The following is a 12,194-nucleotide window of genomic DNA, read 5'->3' on the forward strand; positions in this document are numbered from 1 at the left end:
AGCATGGCATAGATAGAATCTGAATCAGACTTCTTATCCTGAGATCTAGATTCTAGGCCAGTCTCTATAATTATTATGCATCACTGAGCTGTACACATGATTTCTCATCTGTGAAATGAAGGAGTAGAATTAAAAGATTCCTACATTATTTTCCAGTGATAAATCACATGATCTGGAAGAAAAGATTTACTTCTGACAATGAGTGAACTGTAGAAAAAAATGATTAGGGTTGTACTGATTAAAGATGTAAACAGTTTTGGGGGATGTTGATCACCACCTCCTCAAGGAACTAAACTGACAATTTTCATTACACCACTGGAGCTATACAATCAACAGGTTTACCCATACATAATTTAGCCACTAAGGCCTTCTTCTTCCTCAGCTCTCAGCCAAAAGTATCTATTTGTGTGCCTGTGCAGTGACCAACCTGGACTTGGCACATGTGCTGAGCAGGACTGGCCAAGCTGGCCAAGTTGAAAACCATGGCATAGGTACCAGTGTTGTCCACAGTGGAAGAGCTGATGTCCAGGCTGTTGTCAGTGGAGCCCTGCAATTTGACAGAAAATTTAGGTCCCTCTCCGCTCCCAAGGATACGTCAAGAATCCCTGAGGCCAGTCTAGATTGAAGCAGCTCTATATCGAGATGTGGTAACTCACAATGACCCAAAGAATTTGAAAAGGAAGCAAAGTGTGGCTGTTTCACTTTCAGAATAAAAACCTGCTCCTGAAGGATCATTCCCTAAACTTGAGAGGCAACAGCAACAAGTGGCACATTTTTCATTTGTTCAAGAGTGTATGGACAGACAGTCACTGGAAATCTCAGCAGCTGGGTAGTAACAGAATCAAGCCTTTAAAATATGTAAAATAAGTAATCATTTCCTGTTTCCTGAGATAAATATCTATTCTTCCAAAATCTGAAGATGAAGAGAGTTGTAAAAAATTTTGTCTGGGTGAAATGTTAGGTGTAGAAGGGACTGTTGGATCAGCTACAAATGAAAGTCCTAGGATAGATTATACACAGATTGTTTTTCTTCTGTTGCTTCATACTATTAGAAGAATGAAGAAGTAGCAGTAACTACTTACCTGTTAACTAATAACTAGTGCATAACTGGTTTGGAGAAAGAGACTTTTTTACAGAATTGGGATGATGGCTTTATTTATTCTTTATTGGCTTGTCTTGAAGAACCTTGGTTACCTGAGAGTCATTCACTGATTTGGCAGCTTGCAAGAAGGCGCTATGAACTGAGATTCTTAGTGGACAACAAGGATGATGAGAGTTCCTGCTTTGAATGTATTAATCTGCTTGGTTAGCAGATGTTTCCACCAGTGTGATATAGATGGTAAGCCATCTTGATGCAGCTGATCTTGGAGATACAAAATACTTGTGATAAAGGCAGGCTGAGTCCGAGGAAGTTTGGGTTGGCCAAAAAGTTTATTCAGATTTTTCTGTACCATCTTAGAGACAAACTGAAAGGAACATTTTGGCCAACTCAATTCAATGGAAAAGGTCAGTTTTCATTCCAATTCCAAAGAGTGTTCAAACCACCACACAATTGCACTGATCTCATACACTAGCAAAGTAATGCTCAAAATTTTCCAAGCCGGGCTTCAACAGTACGTGAACCATGAACTTCCAGATGTTCAAGCTGGATTTAGAAAAGGCAGAGGAGCTGGAGAACAAATTGCCAACATCTGTTGGATCATCGAAAAAGCAAGACAGTTCCAGAGAAATGTCTACTGCTTTATTGACTATGCCAAAGCCTTTGACCGTGTGGATCACAACAAACTGTGGAAAATTCTTAAAGAGATGGGAATACCAGACCACCTTACCTCCCCCTGAGAAATCTGTATACAAGTCAAGAAGCAACAGTTAGAACTGGACATGGGACAACAGACTGGTTCCAAATTGGGAAAGGAGATGTCAAGGATATATATTGTCACCCTGCTTATTTAACTTATATGCAGAGTACATCATGCAAAATGCTGGGCTGGAGGAAGCACAAGCTGGAATCAAGATTGCTGGGAAAAATATCAATAACCTCAGATATATAGATGGCATCACACTTACGGCAGAAAGCAAAGAACTAAAGAGCCTCTTGATGAAAGTGAAAGAGGAGAGTGAAAAAGTTGGCTTAAAGCTCAACATTCAGAAAATGAAGATCATGGCATCTGGTCCCATCGCTTCATGGAAAATAGATGGGGAAACAGTGGAAACAGTGTCAGACTTTATTTTTGTGGGGCTCCAAAATCACTGCAGATGGTGACTGCAGCCATGAAATTAAAAGACTCTTGCTCCTTGGAAGAAAAGCTGTGACCAACCTAGACAGCATATTAAAAAGCAGAGACATTACTTTGTCAACAAAGGTCCGTCTAGTCAAGGCTATGGTTTTTCCATTGTCATGTATGGATGTGAGAGTTGGACTATAAAGAAAGCTGAGCACCGAAGAATTGATGCTTTTGAACTGTGGTGTTGGAGAAGACTCTTGAGAATCCTTTGGACAGCAAGGAGATCCAACCAGTCCATTCTAAAGGAAATCAGTCCTGAATATTCATTGGAAGGACTGATGTTGAAGCTGAAACTCCAATACTTTGACCACCTTATGCGAAGAGTTGACTCATTTGAAAAGACCCCAATGTTGGGAAAGATTGAAGGTGGGAGGAGAAAGGGATGACCCAGGATCCGATGGTTTGGGTGGCATCACTGACTCGATGGTTTGGATGGCATCACTGACTTGATAGCATCATGAATTTGAGCAGGCTCCGTGAGTTGGTGATGGATAGGGAAGTCTGCTGTGCTGCAGTCCATGGGGTCGCAAAGAGTCAGACAAGACTGAGCAACAGAGCTGAATGCCAATTCAAGTGGAAATTTCAGCATAACTTCAACACAATGTGAAGGGTCTTCATCTTAACCTGTGTAACTCAAGTTGATATTCAGAAGAAAGACTGAATTTATTTGAATATCTGAAGTGTCTGGAAAAGCCCACACAGTTTTTCATGAACAGTTTAAACCGTTTTCTGAAATCACATGCTTTTAAAATGAATTGTGTGCTATATGCTTAGTAGCTCAGTTGTTTCCAACTCTTTGTGACCCCATGGACTGTAGTCCACCAGGCTCTTCTATCCATGGGGATACTCCAGGCAAGAATACTGAAATGGGTTGCCTGCCCTTCTCCAGGGATCTTTCCAACCCAGGGATCGAACCCAGGTCTCCCACACTTCAGGCCGATTCTTTACTGTCTAAGACTATTGATGAAGCATTCTGCACAGAATCTGTATGATGAAATTTTACAGAGGTCCTGGTTGCTGTCATAGTGTTTATTTATATGTATACATATAAAATTGCATTGAAAATGTGATAACAAGTAGCTTTTAGGGATGTGGATCTTAAATTTTCTATCACATTCTCCCCTACTAAAAATTATGTCATTATTGTGTCTCTCTCATAGACCTGTTCCACACCATCTCTCAGCCCTAAGTTTTTCTTTATAAGATCAACTTGCTTGTTCTGCGTCCCATCCACTGACTCATTGTTGGGTCAGAGAGGTGCTAACATTCACAAAGAGGATATCTACGCTATTATTTACCTTGTACAGGTTGTGCGTTACACCAGAGCATGCAACAGAAGAAGCCAGTAGGGTCTGCAAACTGTGCCTTTGTGTGGGTGCCCCCAACTGAAGGCAGGCACACCTTCTTCCTATTCACTCTTAAGTGTAGTATGGGCTTGTGGTGTTCTGGGAAGTGGAATTTACTCCATGATCTGAAAAGATCTGATCTATACCAACATTGTGACTATCCATTCCTCAACGCCAAACATCACAAAACTAATTACAAGGGATTCTTTTGTGGGGGCTAAAAAAGAAATGATACAAACCACTTCCACTTAAAGGGCAAAACATTCTAGGCAGCTCAGATGAAACTTCCGCATCAGCCTATTTTGTGGGAATAACAGTGCACTATCATGGAAGGACACATTTTTAAAACAAATTTATTGGCCAAAATGCCCTCAGGGCTAACTTGCACTGAGTCCCTGCTGAATGATCTCAAAGGAATAAAACAAATTACATACCCTACATTAGGCCTTAGCATGCATGGTGCACTCAAAAGCATTTTCAAACATTCTCAGTGCCATGCATGGCGCAGAAAGGAAAATCTCACTGAAACACTTGTTGATATTCTATCTCTCTCGTGAAGAATTTGATAGCTTTTCTGCAGATTTATTTGTGGTTTGGAATGAAAGTGTGCTATGTACAGCTGCTCTAGAATTTCATGGAAAAGGTAAATTGTCCAAGCTCCCTTCCAAATATCATCAGACTTAAAGTGGTTCCCATAGCTCTCCCTACAACCATAAGATGTTCCCATTAGTGCCAATTAATGCTGAGACCCTGGCAGTCTGTGTGCATGATTCATTAATGAGAAGCCTCATTTACAGCTGAGAAAGCAATGCAATGGAGCAGCTGTAATAATTTCTCACCACCTCTACACAGACCCATGCCCTGCAAACTGCTGACCTCTCACACAGATAAACTTCCCTCTCTTTGGCCTTTGGTGGTTTGTTCTCAGGAACAGTGGGCAATGGCAACAATGTCAGTGAAATCCTACCTAACATTCCAGCTTCTGTGCTTACTGGAGACCAAATGTGAGACTGTGATTTTAACCTTCCCTTCTCAATTGAAAATTCTAATTCAATTAAGGGTGGAACAGAGAAGCTGAGACCTCTATTTCTCTGCTGTACATTGCTTTTCCACAAGGTACCCTTTTTATCGACATCCTCTAAACCTGGAGAATATATTGCTAGTCTCATTACTAACATGACTCCAATATCAAACTGGTTCAACTAAATTAAACCCAGGTCAAAGATGCTGGGTTTTATTGTTTATATATACATATTTTTAATTATGTCTGACTATTTCTTTGCTATGATTCCAGATATCACAGTTATTTAAAAAATAATAACAGTTATCACTTTTTTTCCTGCCTAGATGCTATCCTATTCTCCAATGTAAACAGAGGTACAAACGATAAGTGATTGGACACCGAGTGCCAGAGAGTCTCCCAAATCTGCCGTAGTCAATAAAGCAGGGAGAAGGTACCCCTGAATCCAGAAGCCAAGTTGCAGTTATACTCTTCAAAATAAGAAAGGGGCTTTTTCTGCCTCTGAGAAAAAAGCACTCAAGGCCCTTCAATCTCTTTTATCCATGATCTTGGCAGGCATCTTTCTCCCCACTCCCATCCTTGCTTCTGGAAGTGAACATGAGACACTCATCAGTAGAGTTGTTTTAAGCCCTGCTTTGCTTGAAGCAGCATCCAATTCTAAACAAAAAACCTTTTGGCTTTAATATTAATTTTCCTTTGTCTCAAGAGGGAGCTGGGCTGAAATACAATTTTGTACTTTATACAAACAATAGTGCAAGTAACACTGAAGGGGAAGCATTTATGCTACTTAGGAGAATCAATTGCTTTTCAAGCACCATTAAGCCTTTTAGAAATGGTGCATTTGATCAATATCCCAGCTGAGCTATTAACAAGTATGTGACCTCAGACAAGTCCCCAAACCTCTATAGGCCTCAGTCTGCTCATCTGTAAAATGAGAGCTCTAGATTGGATTTTCTCTATGGATGCTTGTAGCTCTAAGAGGCTATGATTCTATACATTAGTTACAAATGACTCTTACCTGGGTGATAAAAATCAGTGGCCTGAAACACTCTTGGAATCAAGGCTGCTTCCAGGTTTTTTTTTCTCCTGAATGAAGTTGGAAATAGCAATCATTACTTGGGGCCTTGGGGGCTACTTGCTTGTACTCAGGCTTTCTGAAAAGTTGAGATGCATTAATTGGCTATCTTCTGGGTCTAAATCTATTTCTAAATTGATTGGGGATTTTATATTTTTCCTATGAGATCCAGTGATGACTAGGTACTCAAAGGAAGTTAGAATTAAACAAGGAGACATAGTTCTGCTCCCTGGAGGCCTCTAACTAGAACAAACCTCAGCCCTTCTCAAGCCTCTGGTAACTTTCTAGAGAATGCAGGGACCAAAAACTTACCCAGGAAAGTTATACATTTTTGATATGTTTAAATAAATTGAAGAAGAATTTTATATATCTCATGCAGTCAATATGATGGCAAGTGAACTGTACTAGTTCGACTAAGATTTATTAATAATCATTTATACTCAATGTGGTGAAAGTTATCCATGAGGCTATATAGCCTTTTTACATTAGTGACTTGTCATTTTTAAAAACTGTATATATTAATACCTGAAGGATTCAGTGGCGATAGTGCTGTTTATTTTTTATAAAGCTATGTAGTCAGATTAATTACAGATTAATAATCCCAGTTTGTTCTCTTCAGAGAAGCCCATGGACTTATGGACAGAAGTTGTGAAAGTCACTCAGTCATGTCTGACTCTTTGTGACCCCATGGACTATCCAGTCCATGGAATTCTCCAGGCCAGAATACTGGAGTGGGTAGCTGTTCCCTTCTCCAGGGGATCTTCCAACCCAGGGATCAAACCCAGGTCTCCCACATTGCAGGTGGGTTCTTTACCAGCTGAGCCACAAGGGAAACCCTGGACAAAAGTTCCACAAGGTTCATTGAGTCCTTACAAACCTCTATTGCAAAGGATGATAGGACTTTGGTTTTGTTTCCTCAATGACTTCATTTCCTCCTCAATTCCTCAGTGGAATAAGTTCTATAACTTCATTTCTTGTGCAAACTATTCAGATAACCCTTCACATAGAATTATAGAGTCTATTAAAAATGTGCGTTCTTTCCCAAAGCTTTGTTTTAACATGAAACAATATGAGCACATAGGAAAAGAATTATTATCCTTGTCAACATCCTTAGGGGGCTTGATTAATATTAGAACAACTTCTTCCTGACTAATGATGGTACAGGTTGCAAGAGCCTTCCCCAAACAACTGTGCAATTCAAGTCCTTTGTATCTAGTATGCTTTTGACAAACTGGTCAATAGTGCCTGCTGAAGAAGAGTATTCCTCTCAGTTTCAATCACAAAGCAACCTCTGAAGAAATTCTCAAGTCTGATAAGTAGGCTAGACTTAAAACTTTAAACTCATCTGTGACACTCTTGCCTCAGTAGAGATGTTGAATACAAAAGAGGAGCCTGTACAAGGAAATCTGCAATATGAATGATAGCCGAAGATTACATACTGTGCTAGAAAGCCAGACAATCACATGAATGGAAAAAAGTTTAAATCCTCCTTCTACATAATAATACAAGTAATAATAAAAAGCTGTCATAAAAGTTATCATGTATGAATACTTACCTAAGGCTTAAAATCTACTAAGTGTTTTATATATAATAATGAGTTTAATCCTCATATGAACCTTAGAAGGTTGTTAGTAGGACTATAATATGTAGATAGTTTTTTCTGGTATTAATTTTACTTAATATTGTTTTGTTTGCATATTTCTACATCATTTTTTTCAAATATGATTTTCAGAATCTGTTGATATTCACCCCTTCATGGATCACAGCCTTGTAGTAGTGAAGGGACTTGCATAAATCAATGAAACTATGAGCCATGCTATGCAGGGCCGCCCAAGACAGCCAGGTCACAGTGGAGAGTTCTGACAAAACGTGGTCCAAGAAGCAACAATTAGAACTGGACATAAAACAACTGACTGGTTCCAAATTGGGAAAGGAGTACAAGGTTGTACACTGTCACCCTGCTTATTTAACTTATGAACAGTATATCATGTGACATGCTGGGGTTGGATGATTAACAGGCTGGAATCAAGATTGCCACAAGAAATATCAGCAGCCTCAGTTATGCAGATGATACCACTCTAATGGTAGAAAGTGAAGAGAAACTAAAGAGCCTCTTGATAAGAGTCAAAGAGGAGAGGGGAAAAGCTGGCTTAAAACTCAACATTCAAAAACTAAGATCATGGCATCTTGTCCCATCACTTCACAGAAAATAGATGGGAAAAAAGTGAAAACAGTGACAGATTTTATTTTCCTGGGCTCCAAAATCACTGTGGATGGTGACAGCAGCAACGAAATTAAAAGGCACTTGCTCCTAGGAAGAAAAGCTATGACAAACCTAGACAAAGTATTAAAAAGCAAAGACATAACTCTGCTGAAAAAGGTCCATCTAGTCAAAGCTATGGCTTTTCCAGTAGTCATGTATAGATGTGAGAGCTGGACCATAAAGAAGGCTGAACACTGAAGAACTGATGCTGTTAGAGAAAATTGTGGTGTTAGAGAAGACTCTTGAGATTCCTTGGATTGCAAGGAGATCAAACAAGTCAATCCTAAAGGAAATCAACCCTGAATATTCATTGGAAGGACTGATGGTGAAGCTGAAGCCCCAATACTTTGACTACGTGATGCAATACTCAGACCACCAATCCTGAGTCTGGGAAAGATTGAAGACAAAAGGAGAAGAGGGTGGCAGAGGATGAGATGGTTAGATAGCATCACTGACTCAATGGACATGAATCTGAGCCAAGTCTTGGAGATAGTGGAGGACAGATGAGTTGAGTGGGCTACAGTCCATGGGGTTGCAAGAGAGTCAGACACGACTTAGCAACTGAACAAAATGGCATTCCATTACTTGGGTAATGTATGATTATATTTATTCATTTTGGTATTGCAAATGTGGTTTAGAAATTTCCCCTGTGAAAAGAAAGAGCAGAGAAAATTTAAAAATATATATAGCAGGGGACAGAGAAGCAAAAGCATAAATTGTAGTGTGTAGTTTCTCAACAGTTTCAATTGTTTAAGTGCCTTTATGGATAGATCTTTAGTTATGTTTGTCATTGTGCTGAAATGGCTAGTGATAGATCTGGAACTTACTGTGAGCTCTACTGTTTGTCCTCCCCATCTCCCATTCGTTCATATATTGAAGTCCTAGCCCTCAGTATTTTACATGTCAATGTATTTGGGGACACAGACTATAAAGAGTTAATGCTACAGTCCTCCGGTTGCAAATAGTTGGACATGACTGAGTCACTTTCACTCACTCACGGTTAAATGAGGACACTGGGATGTGCCCTAACCTACATATCAGTATTTGGAAACAGGGCCTTCAAAGATGTGATTAAGGTAAAGTACCTGAGGGTGGATCATAATCTAATCTGGTTGATGCCCTTTTAAGAGGACATTGGAACACGGAGACACACCGCAGAGGTACAGGCACTTGCCCATGGGACAACCATGTGAAGAAGCAGCAAGCAAGCAACCATCTTCAAACCAGAAAGAGTGATCTCAGAAGAAATCAACCCTGCTGGCACTTTGATCTGAGATTTCTAGCCTCTAATACTGTGAGAAAATAAGTCTCGATAACTTTAAACCATCTAGTCTGTGCTATTATGCTATGGCAGCCCAAGCAGATTAATACAGTACCATAGAGCACAAATAGAGGTGCTAGCTATCTTTAATTTAGCTGTTTCCCCTTTAATTGGCTCAGACCAACTTAAACTGAGGGAAAAACAGATCTTAATAAACCCTTAGGACATATGTTTTGAAAGTGGTCAAAGAAACAGACTCTAGCCCTATTTTCATAAGTAATTTAACCCTAGTTATTTAGTAACAAGACTGAAAGCCTATGGCAAGTGTCTAGCAGAAGAAGGGTGACTTTCACAGACCTCCCTGAGCAGCATTCAGTGTTCTCCAGTCCAAGGAACTGCTGGACATTGTGGCGCCCCCTGGCCATGGATACCTTTAAAATAGACCCATGCACAGTGAGGTTCAGATCAGTAACAACACAGAGAATAAACTCTCAATAGCCCTGCCTTTCTATGGAAGAGTTGGGTCTTGAAACAAGCTCTCCTGATCCCGCTGTTTATTTTTCACTGCACTGGTTTAAATATTCTGGCATTTGAGTATGTATTAAGTACTAATTATATGACTAGTTAGTGCATTGCTTGAGGTAGTATGACAAGGATATGAAATAATATTGGCACTTAGTTGAACTTATCCTTTTTTTGAAGGAATCCAAAGTCCCAATTAACTGAAATGGGTGACCTTGCCACATTATTATGCTGGATGGTCCTTATGCATTTTGAAAAATAAGGGCAATTTTAAAATGGTATATTTTAGATATGTGATACAACACTTTATGACAGTGCTTTGATTAAAACCTCACACAAGATAAAAGCATATACTATCATTTTTAAACACAGAAGAGATAGTCAAACACATGTACACACACACACATACTCTCTCTCACACATAAACACTCCCTCAGACACCAACATTGGTTGCCCATTGAAAACTTTAATCACTTTCAACACTGAGAAATATTTTCTTATATAGTTGATCTTAATGTCCAATGCAACAGTTGATCTATTTCTTCCTTTTAGGCCCTCAGTACAAAGAGGGAACAGCTGGCCCCAATTCTTTTTTACAAGTTTCTGACATAGTGGGGGACTTAATGTGGTAAAATAGGTCATGCCTATCAATTACAAAAGCAGACTTGAATTTTCTATAACTTTGATTTGTTTAACAACCTGCACCTGGGAAATAGAGGGTAGGGAATAACTGGTATTTGGCAGGATTTCATACATTGCCACAATCTTTTCTTTTGACAAAAATTTGTCCTTGTCAGATTTGTCCTAATTATTTTGTAAAATGTCTGGGGGAAAATACAGAAAATAATCGGTACAATTTCTTATGTTTGTGATTGAAGAAAACTCATGAAAAAGAGACAACCAAGTCCCTCAGATTCTTCCTGTGTTTATGTTTTGTTAAAATGCATTATACACTTCTTATTAAACACTGTTGACTCTTGTGATTCTTGAATGGTCAGCCTTTAGAGTGACAATAAAAGCTTTAGGGGTTTGATTTCTATGGGATAGTTAAAACAACTTTCCCATTGATAACAGTTATCAAACTTAAAATTAAAAAAAAAAACAACCAAGTATTATTTGAAGGCATTGAAGACTGCTAAAAACAGGCAGAAAATGGAGCAGAAGATACTTTTGAAAGATGAGCTGAAGAGGTGAAACTCGGTATTTTTGTGGGTTTGACTAAAAATATCAAGTATAGCAGAAAGACGCAACTTTATATGCTCAAAGTGTGACACACTATTAATATACATATGATATTGTCAGATTCAGGACATTTGGGAGAAAAACTTGAAAGGGAAGGGACTACAGAGAGGATGAGCCCCAAATTAAATCTGTAAAATTTACCCAGTATCTTGGCTGACCACTAATTGCAGAGGAAACAGAGGAGCCAGAAAACAAAACAGAACCAGAAGAATGGTGGAAGCTGAAATTACTGAGTTAAGATTTCAGCAGCTAGCAACATAGAGAAGACAGTTTGACTAGTTAAGTGCTTGCTAGAATTTTTTAAAAGTTGCTCTGTTGGATATGTCTATCACCTAATTGTGGTGACACAATCACAGGTGTTTGCCTAAGTCCAAACTCACTGAGTTACACACAATAAATATGTATATTTATTTGTATATCAATTATACCTTATTCAGTTCAGTTCAGTTCAGTCGCTCAGTCATGTTCAACTCTTTGCAACCCGATGAATCGCAGCACACCAGGCCTCCCTGTCCATCACCAACTCCCGGAGTTCACTCAGACTCGCGTCCATTGAATCAGTGATGCCATCCAGCCATCTCATCCTCGGTCGTCCCCTTCTCCTCCTGCCCCCAATCCCTCCCAGCATCAGAGTCTTTTCCAATGAGTCAACTCTTCGCATGAAGTGGCCAAAGTACTGGAGTTTCAGCTTTAGCATCATTCCTTCCAAAGAAAACCCAGGGCTGATCTCCTTCAGAATGGACTGGTTGGATCTCCTTGCAGTCCAAGGGACTCTCAACAGTTTTCTCCAACACCAAAGGTCAAAAGCATCAATTCTTTGGTGCTCAGCCTTCTTCACAGTCCAACTCTCACATCCATACATGACTACTAGAAAAACCATAGCCTTGACTAGACAGACCTTAGTCAGCAAATATACCACATTAAATCTGTTCAAAAAACACTCCAAAGATAAACATAATAGAGTTCAGAGTCTTTACAATGTATCATTCATAATGTCTAGCATCCAAATAAAAATGAGTAGATATGTAAAAATAAAAGAAAATGTGACCCTGACTCATGAAAAATCAATGGAAACAAACCCCAGGGTGAGCCAGATGTTGCAATGAGCAGACAAAGACTTTTAAAAAAATACAAATATGTTTAGGTTCTTAAAGATAAATATGTGCACAGTGGTGGAAC

At 39.3% G+C, this 12,194-nt stretch overlaps 1 pseudogene; it reads left to right on the forward strand.

Moving 5' to 3' along the window:
* The first annotated feature begins 482 nt into the window (after positions 1-482).
* On the forward strand, positions 483-1,353 carry LOC120852949 (annotated as a pseudogene).
* Positions 1,354-12,194: the final 10,841 nt, after the last annotated feature.

This window comes from Oryx dammah, unplaced genomic scaffold (assembly GCF_014754425.2).
Source record: "Oryx dammah isolate SB20612 unplaced genomic scaffold, SCBI_Odam_1.1 HiC_scaffold_26, whole genome shotgun sequence".
Taxonomy (NCBI): domain Eukaryota; kingdom Metazoa; phylum Chordata; class Mammalia; order Artiodactyla; family Bovidae; genus Oryx; species Oryx dammah.